We start from the raw sequence: 10,408 nt of genomic DNA, 5'->3' as shown, positions 1-10,408 counted from the left end.
TGTAAGAAATTAAAATAGTCAGGCTGGGCACTGTTACATTAAAACCTACAATGTAAACCACCAGCTCATTGATGGAGGTACTTTTGCAGGAGAGTTGTAGATGGGGGATATATCGCACATGTAATGATTGATGATGTCGCCATCACAGAAGGTCAAGCTTAGCATGCTGCCAGTATGTGTAATGGCTTCCAGAAGCCCCATCACATACACACTCACTGTCATCAAGAGGCAGACTCGATGGGACATGGTGACCTGATAAAGCAGGGGCTTACAGATGGCAGCATATCTGTCGTAGGCCATTGCTGTTAAAATTTAGCATTCATTAATAACAAAGAAGCAGAAGAAAAAGAGTTGAGTCAAGCACTCAGCATGAGAGATGATGTTCTGCTTCATAAAACCCACCAGCATTCTGGGGGTTATGGCAGAGGAGTAGCAGGATCTGTGAAGGAAACGTTGAAGAGAAAGTAGTACATGGGGGTGTGCAGGGTATGATGTGGAGGTTCGATTTAGGGTTCAGCACTCTCAGTCTCTTATTAGCTACCTGTTGACTGTCTGTAGATATCTGTGTTAATCACACGTACTGACAAATGAAGCATCTCTGATGAAGGTTGAGAGATGTACTAATCCATAGGTATAATGTGTAATGGAAATCTACTAGGAGTCAGTTTAATGTTACATCCAAACAGAAAAACAGTCATGGATACTCCTGTGGATCATGCCTAAAATCTAATCAGAAATTGATTAGTTACTCTTACAACATTTATTCTATTATTGCACCAATAGTTATGTTCTGCAATATCATCTGTTATTATAACTCTCAGGGTTCACTGCAGGGTAAAAATTCATTATTACTTTTCTCCTATGATGGCATGCACAGACGTTTAGATCTATAAAAACTGGATAATTGGAATGAAGCATCTAGGTATATACAAGCTTTATTTCTCCATGTTATGATTGAATATATTGAATATATATGTCATCAGAAATAAAATTTCACCATAAAGTTACAGACATAATCAAGAGCAATATCAATAGCCTATAATACTGCGGGCATCTATGAGACAACAGTGGCAAACAGTTCCAATTGTTAGATAGACCATTTCTCAGCCTTGGTTTCTATTCGATGGCCTATGGTGTCTAGGAAGAACACAGTCTTCCAATTATAGAGTAACTCTGCTTAAACCCATTTTATACATAAATATATCTTAGGAGGCTTGTACAGTAGGAGGCTTATACATAGTATTAGGTATACATTCTGAACCTCCCTCTTGTATTCTGCCCTTCTATCTCCTGCCCCACACAATCCTTCCTGCTGTGTTATTCCCCATTCTTTCCTCATATCACCTGTGCTCCCATTTTACACACATTTTATTTCTGCTGATGTAAGAACTCTTCAAATAGAAGAACAGGAAAAAATTCTTCCCATATATAATGGACTCTCTGTACTTTCTATCACTAGATGAAATGCAGTATTTTTGTTTAGAATGCCTTTTTCATATATATCATACATACTTCTTAATATAAATCCATAATATCAAAATGATTTTATCTATTTTCCTCAGAGCTACTTCTGATACACTTAAAACAATTAAACCAGATTTGTACAGGGGTGTGTTCTATAAATACAAATAGAAGAATGAATAAGGAGCATGGTTTTCCAGCTCTCTAAGAATATATACTGGATACTGCACAGAATATTTTCTCATAGTCAAATACTTATAGAGTGCCAATGTCTTTACTTATTGACAAGAATGTGGACAGAGACAACAGCTATAAGTCATGTAGAGCCGCATCTAATTCGCAGAGTCTATCAAAGGGAACATTGATAGACTTATCAGAGTTACTAAGCTCAAAAAACAAACAAACTATAACTTCCATGCCTGATTTTCTGAACAAATTGCTGAGAGTACTCAATGTCTTTTCCCACACAATTGTAACGTAGACTCAGATCAGAGTAAAGTTTGTAAGAGTGCATAAAATAACCACTAAATGCCTAAATGAAAGTTCTGTTGTCTTTGGAAGGCCATTGGGAGCCATTAAAAATTTGTTCTTTAGTGGAACAAAATAGAAACAACTACAGTACTTTAAGGGATTGATATGGCCAGAGAGTACTGGGGGAAATGATTCAAACTAGAGGAACAGAGTTGGCATAATTTGCAGAGGCAATTACAAAAGTCTGTGAGTGAGAACAGAAGAAAGGTTGAGAGACAGGGGGAGGGGAGGAAAATATAGAAAAACAGCAATAAAGGGTAAGAAAAGAGGGAAGAGAATAAAAGGTCTCTGAATTAAGAGTCATGTTGAGAGAAGTTCTGATAAACAAAAAAATATAAAAGAGACGTTAAAAGGGAGGATTCAGCAAGATTTCTCATGAAAGGGACACGAGGAGATAACAGGAAAAAAAACAAAAAACTCCAAGACACTTGCAAAAGGGCTGTTGTGCTGTTGCCAAAACTTAGTTGTTAAAAAAGAGTGAAATTAGAGCCAAATTTTTATATTTAATCTTGAACAACTGGACATGAAAGTACAAGCTTGAAGTAGGAAAATGTACCCAGACTATATACATTTGGAAACAAATGTCAGAACATGAAAAAAATCACAAGTCATTTCTCTAGATAATGAAGCACAAAATTGGTAAAGTCTATGAAAAAGTACATAATATAGTGGAAAAAGAAAAATGAAAATCATCACTTATAGATATTTGTATTTAAGATGAAAAAGAAATACAGTAACTGCTAAAATGAATTTTAATTATTTATAACTCTCCAAAATTACTAAGGTACCAAAAATTTCTTAGAACACATTTAAAATATGCCATCATAGAATAAATTCCTTGGGTTCCCAAGGCAATCAGGACTTGGTGATTTATTAAAATATATTCTATATAAAACACTAAGAACATTTTTGTTTGGATAGTTTTGTTTGGATAGTTTTATTTATTTCTCTCCTCCAGTAGCATGCAAAATACCTTCCAGCACTTTAAATACTAGTCGGTAGGAGCGAAGCTTCTAACAAGGTACAAGCTAGAAATTTCCATGTTCAATGGCATAAGTGGATTCCACAATGAGATTTTCATATCAAGTTGTTGAGGGAAGCCAATAATACCTCTTGTAATAGCCTGGTGTTTAGGGCCAGTCTATGGGACCCTTCTAGTAAACAAGGCAAGAAAGTTGTAGTTCATTCTTAACCCTGGAAATTTTAGTTGGTGGCATAAAATGTCTAGTCGAGGTGTTGTCTCCCACAATATGTAGTGACTTTACTTAAATTCTTGGCATATGTATTATTAAATTTATAGTGTAGAAGGGCCCAATGTGCATTTCAGAAAGCCTTTAGTGTTTCTTGTCCCTCCCCATATTATCTGAGAACTTCAATTGTATTCAAAGTGCTTTGGTTATATGAATTCCTATCCTTGTCCAACACCTCTTAAAGCCCATCTGCCACCTCCTCCTCTCAGATACATACCTTCTCCTTATAGTCTACTGGGTCAAATTAGTGCTGTTTGTGTATTTCTGTGTATACGGCTATTCACTGGAGCATGAGAATACTAACGAGGTAGCTTCCTTGAGGAAGACTATCTCTCCCTAGTGTAGCAGCCTTATTAGGTGATATAGGAACATCAGATATGGAGGTAGGAAGGGCTGATGAAACTGTACTCCTAACTGAGGAACTGAGAGTTGGTAGCTCCAATTTTCTTTACATGAATAACCGCTGTTAAGTCAATCATGATCAAGTATGGAAGCCAACACCCATGAGTATATGGGCAGAACAAATAAAATTAGATGAGTTATTTAAAAACTGAAGAAGAGAAAAAAAAGTAAGTTGTGAGAGGATTAAGAAGATAAGGGGTGGATATTGGAAGAGTTAGGAGAGGAGTCAGGTGAATATGGTCAAAGCATATTGTATGATAGTCTCAAAAATAGAAATACACACTAAGTTCACATTACATCAAAAAATATTGAAGAAGAGTGTGCAATCAACCCCTTACTGAGTCCTTGTGATGAAAATTGTTCAACGTTTACACCTCCAGGGTACATGTAGATGAACAAAGAGTGAATGTAGACAGGTTCTAAGATTGTTTTTATGCAGTGAAGCTATCTCATCTCTTTCTTTCTTCTATGTGCATTAGGTCATATTACCCTAACTCAATTATAACACAGTATATCAGATAGTAACCCCTCCACTAAGATGTACAGAACTTCATCTTTCATGTACTCCTGACTCCTTACAAACCTTACATGTTCAACCTTACCCATCAGTACCAATTTAACCAAAAAGCTTCACCTTGTACTACATTTTTTCCATAACTATAGAAGCATAATATCACCTAAATTAAATGTTTCTGCACTATCTTTAAATATTTGTCTATAAAGCTAAGCTAAATTTAAAGTAAGATTAACAATAGATGAGATAGTGTAGGAAAAGTGAGTAAACTTGAAGAATAACAAGAAAAAAGATACTGTCCAAATGAATCCCAGGGAAGCCAATAATTAAATAACAGAGCAAAGTTTTAGAGATAACTCAGCCACATTCTGGATAGTAGAGAGAGTGTGCAATTAGAAAAAAAGAGTTAAAGACATACAGCTAAGAACAACTAGGTAAGAAGAGATCACTACTATACAGTGACGTCCATGAGCATTCAATATTCTTGATAGCATATTTGACTACCTGATTTACGTAAAAACCTTTTAAGCTGGTATTTGGAGCTAGAACTTCCCACAAAAGAGTTAAAACTATTGAATATCATTCAGTATTTTCTTTTCTGACCTGGTTTGCTTCACATAGATGTTTAAAACTACTTATCAGACTATCAGGAATTGTTTTATATTTAAAAGTAAAATCAAAATATTGACATATTCATGGTGTGTTACAGCAATATGAACGATGTAAAATTCAGAAGGATCCTTCTTAGAGAGATAAAAATATATTTCTTACGTACTGAATGTTATAACCAAATAAAACATGTTCATAATTTCTAATATTTTAATATACTTGTTTCTGATCATAATTAGTTCTATCAGGTAGCACATGTAAGATAGCCATTTGAAAATCTTGATCTCTTAATAATTAAAATGTTATTTCCCTTAAAGTCCCAAAATCATGCAAAGGTGGGTTTTTTTTAGTTGTTTTGGTTATTTTTAATTGAAAATAGATTATTCTCTCATACTATACAATCCAACCAGTTTCCCCACTTTAACTCTTCCAAGATTTCTCCACTTTCCCTCTCCTCCAGGTCCAGTCCCCTCTGTTTCCTTTCCAAAGTGATCAGCCTTCCAAGAGACAACAACCAAACAGGGAAAAACAAGATACAATAAGACAAGGCAGAGGCCTTCATACTGAACCTGGAAAAGGAAACCCAATAAGAGGAACAGAGTCCCAAGCACAGGCAAAAGAGTCAGGACATGGCCATTTCCATTATTAGGAGTTGCACAAAAGTTTCAAGCTAACAGCCTTAACGTCTATTCGGAGGGCCTGACGCAGTTTCAGGCTAACAGCTGTAATGTATATTCGGAGGACCTGATGCAGTTTCAAGCTAACAGCCATAACGTATATTCGAAGGACCTGCTGCAGGCCTGGTATTTGCTGCTTCCTTCTCTGTGAGTACGTATGAGCCCTCCTTATGGTTCAGCTCCATCTCCTCTGATTTCTACAAGCTTTAGTCCCCTCATGATCTATGTGGTTCCCCAACCTCCAAGGCAGGAGACCAGATAGAAAACTCCAGTTTAGACTGTCTCTGCATAATGTCTAGCTGTGACTCTCTGCACTTGCTCCCATCTTCTTAGAAAGCAAGCCTCTCTGATGTCAACTGGGAAAGGCACAATCTTCTAACATAGTAGAATATCATTAGGAATTACTTGGGGCCCTACTGCCAAGAAAAACTCCAACACAAGGAGGATAATCACAACCAAGAAAGCACAATAAATAGATAATTCCATATAATCAAAACCAAAAGAAGAGAAAAATCTCTCTCTCTCTCTCTCTCTCTCTCTCTCTCTCTCTCTCTCTCCCTCCCTCTCTCTCCTCTCTCTCTATCTCTCTCTCTCTCTCACACACACACACACAGTACCACATCAAAATAACAAGAAGCAACAATCGTTGGTCATTAATATCTATCAACATCAATGGACTCAATTCTTCAACAAAAAGACATAGGATAACAAAGTGGATGTGTAAACAGGGTTCATCACTCTACTGCATACAAGAAACACACCTCGGTCATTTCCTCAGAGTAAAGGGGTGGGAAAAGATTTTCCTAACAAATAGACCCAATACACAAGCTGGAGTACCCATTATAATATGTAATAAAACAGGTTTTCAACCAAAAGTAATCAAAAGAGATGTGAAAGGATACTTAGTACTAGTGATAGGAAAAATCCCATGAAGATGGCTTCTCAATTCTGAATGTCTATGCCCTAAATACAAGAGCACCCAGAAACATTGCTAAAGATTAAATCATATACTGAAACCCACACTTTAACACCCCTCTGTCATCAACTAACAGGACATCAAAAAAGAAGTAAACAAAGAAATAATGAAATTAACAGAGGCTACACATCAAATGGAACTAACAGATAACCACAGAACATTTTATCTAAAAACCAATGATTATATCTTCTTCTCAGCACCTCATGGTTCCTTCTCCAAAACTGACTATATATTCAGTCACACAACAAGCCTCAACAGATACAAGAAAATTGAAATAATTTCTTGTATCCTATCAGACCACCATGGATTAAAGCTGGAATTCAACAACAAACATCTACATGTTCATGGAAACAGAACAACTCTCTACTCAGTGATCATGGGGAAGAAATAAAGAAATTAAATTTCTAGATTTCAATAAAATGAAGGCAAAACATACTGAAAGTTATGGGATATAATGAAAGCAGTACTAACAGGAAAGTTCATAGCACTAAGCGCTATCATGAAGAAATCTAAAGCAAATGTTGCTGGCCTAACTGGATATTTGCATGTAGAAGAATGTAAATGGATCCATATGCATAAAACTCAACTCCAGATGAACCAAAGACCTCAACGTAAAACCAGATACTAAATCTAATAGAACAGAAACTAAGGAACGGCCTTGAACTCATTGGTACAGGAGACAACTACAGTGTCCTAAACAGAACACTCATAGTTCATTCACTAAGATTAACAATTAACAAATGGGACCTCATGAAACTGAAAAGCTTCTGTAAGGCAAAGGACACAATCAATAGGACAAAATGACAGCCTACAAATTGGGAAAAGAGCTTCGCCAATCCTACATCTGACAGAGGGCTAATATCAAACATATATTAAGAACTCAAAACAACTCTGAGATTCAAACTTACACTCATCAGAACAGCTAAGATCAAAAACTCAAGGGACAACACATGCTGTCAAGGATGTTGAGCATAGGAAGCACTCCTCCATTGATGGTGGGAGTGAAAACTTGTACAACCACTCTGGAAATCAATCTGGTGGTTTCTTAACAAATTGGGAATAGCTGTACCACTCTGATGCAGAATCAAGCATCCTAGCATCCCCAGGGCTGGGTCTTGTCAAGGATGCTTTCTTGGCCTTCCATTCTATAACATACACACTTTTATAACTAATACACAGTTCTATAAAGACATTTATATGGAATGTACAGTGTGCACAGGTCATGATGAATTTCTGCTCCTTGTTTGAGCAGGTAAAAGAAAACTGTCTTTCTTTAGAAGTTAGTTTGATCAATAACCAAATTGCAATATAAATCTCCTTTCATGCCATATGAAAGGATGGCATGCAATAAGTTATGAAAACTCTACAGCCAACAAGAGTTATTGGCCAGACGAGCTGAAGTTTTGGCTAGAGGCATTTTTTGTCTCAGCCAGTAATAAAGCTGTTCCTAAGAACAGGATCACTATCTCCAAGTTACTCATTTTGGTTTTGATTTGTTTCTTCTTGTCTGTAGCCAAGATCTTCAGGCAGTCTCCCTCTGTCAAATCTGATTTTTATTATTTTGGATGGAATTCAAAGCCTTTCCTGTTAACACAAACACATAGCCTATCTTCCAACACAACCTATCCCTTGTCCAGCAGTTAGAAGTCATTAAAAGTGTGGACTAATTCAATCTATCAGTCCCGTTTCTATCCAGGTCTGCTCCAATAAGAGGATGTATATCATCGTTATCATTGGCTATATGATCATATTCATGTTGGTAAAATAAAACAAGACTGTTTGGAGTCCAGATATTTATTAGTATTTATTGAGACAGGGTTTCTCTATGTAGTCCGAGCTGTCTTGAATTTGTTCTGTAGATCAGGCTGACTTCAAATTTACAAGTAACCTATCTGTCTCTGTCTTTGTATCCTAAGTATTGGGATCAAAGACATGAGCTTATTTATTTAGTATCTAAATACCCTTGAAAACGTTTATATCCATTTTTTATCTCTTTCTCCCTTCTTTGGAGATTATTATCTATATGAATTTATTTATCTTATCTTTTTTTTTCTTAACTTAATATCCTTCTTGATATTCAACTTTATCTTAATTTTTTCCTTATTACTGCATAAGCATACTCTCAAGCAATATTGTATTTGCTCAGAGATCTTGGCCTTGGTTTGGTGTCATGCTAGGGCTGAGCCGTTACCAGTTCTCCTGTGAGAACCCATATCAAGGAGACTGGTTGCTCAGACCTGTGTGACACCCTATTTCATGTTAGTTTTCATGAGCTGCCTTTAGTCGTCCTGTTGGAGCCCCACATTTTACAGAGACTTCACTGGCTGTTCAAAGTAGCCTGATTATCTTACTTATGTTACCTTTCTGTAACTTGTGCCTGCAGGAGGCATGTAGACTGCTCTCCAAGGGGCAGGATTCGCAGGTCTTATTGTATAGCAGGGACATTCTGTGCCTGTGTGATTAGATTGCCACCTGTCCTGAGCTCCCAAAGCTGCGCTTCCTGACAGCAGAGCAATGCTCCGAAAAGGGCTCAGGCTAGCTTTTCCTTTTTTTTTTTTTCAAAATACATACATTTTATTGTACAATAACTTTTTCCATCTTACAGGACAATTTACCTAATGAAGCTAGTGACAATTCCCAATCCTGAGTACCAAAGAGCTAAACTGGAGGATGATCTAAAAATTGGGGTGTTTTTTTTCCTTTTATTGAATATTTTCTTTATTTACATTTCTAATGTTATCCCCCTTCCAGGTCTCACCTCCAGAAACCCCCTCTCCCATCCTCCCTTGCCCTACTTCTATGAGGGTGCGCCCCTACCTATCCACCCACTCCCACCCTCCAGCCTCGGCATTCCCCTACACTGGGGCATCGAACACCCTCAGGTCCAGGGGCTGCTCCTCCCACTGATGTCCACCCAGACCATCCTCTGCCACAAATGCAGGTGGAGCAACGGGTCCCTCCATGTGTACTATTTGGTCGGTGGTCCAGTCACCGAGAGCTCCTGGGGTCTGGCCGGTTGACACTGTTGCTTCCCCCCATGGGGCTGCAAACCCCCTCAGCTCCTTCAGTCCCTTCTCCAACTCCTCCATCTGGGACCTCGGGCTCAGTACAGTGGTTGGCTGCGAGCATCTGCCTCTGTAAGCCTACTATCTGTGGCTCATGATTTCTGCTGCCTAGCGTACAGTCAGCTCAGCGGTGCAGCTGCATCTTAGCTTGTGCTCGTGAATTCCCCCTGGAATCACGTGTACTAAACTAACAAGCATTCTAACCCCTGTCCAAAACCCCACAAGGCTTGGGGGTAAAACCAACCATTACTTAGGAGTCATTTCTCCCTGCCTTCTTAAACGTCATCCTGGCTTTTATCTTAAAGGGATAATACCCTTTTTTTTTTCCAGGAATCTGAAACCTCAGTTTGCCACATGTTGGTTTACCAAAATGTCATAGAAAATATTAATTGGAGTTTCTACCCCACTTTTGATCATTTAATTCCCAAATAAAAGACATAAAACATTTATATTTATAAGCCTTAAAAGCAGTAGAGCTGGGCAGATATTAACCCTCCATGCTATTTTGTCTACTTTTCTGTAAATAACCCCAAGACATAAATTCCCATGTTCCACCTGGGCTACTCCTATTCCAACTGGCTGGCTTTCGTGGCCATGTTCTAATGATCCACTTACCTTCTTCCTTCTTTCCTCTCTCCTCCTTCCTCATGGTCTTCGTCTCAGACCTCAAGCCCAGGAACTGATGAAGCTCTGCCTACATCTCTCCTGCCCAGCTACGGGCTGTACTCATCTTTATTCAATCAGTAGTTTTAAATTAAGTAGTAAAGTGACACAGTATCACTTGATGTACTTGGCTATCTCTTCACTCCTGAGGATCTCCTTGTCACGGCAACCAGATCTTGAGAGCCAATGTTTAGCATTTCAATACACAGAACAGACCAAGCCTCAAAACAGGTAAGCTGGGAATCAATGATTCTAATATT

At 37.9% G+C, this 10,408-nt stretch overlaps 1 pseudogene; it reads right to left on the bottom strand.

The window, feature by feature from the left end:
* Positions 1 to 7: 7 nt before the first annotated feature.
* Positions 8 to 506, bottom strand: LOC114611102 (annotated as a pseudogene).
* Positions 507 to 10,408: the final 9,902 nt, after the last annotated feature.

Source organism: Grammomys surdaster, unplaced genomic scaffold, assembly GCF_004785775.1.
Source record: "Grammomys surdaster isolate TR1022 unplaced genomic scaffold, NIH_TR_1.0 126086, whole genome shotgun sequence".
NCBI lineage: Eukaryota > Metazoa > Chordata > Mammalia > Rodentia > Muridae > Grammomys > Grammomys surdaster.
Note: the sequence above shows the minus strand (reverse complement) of the source record. Positions and strands in the feature narration are given on the sequence as shown.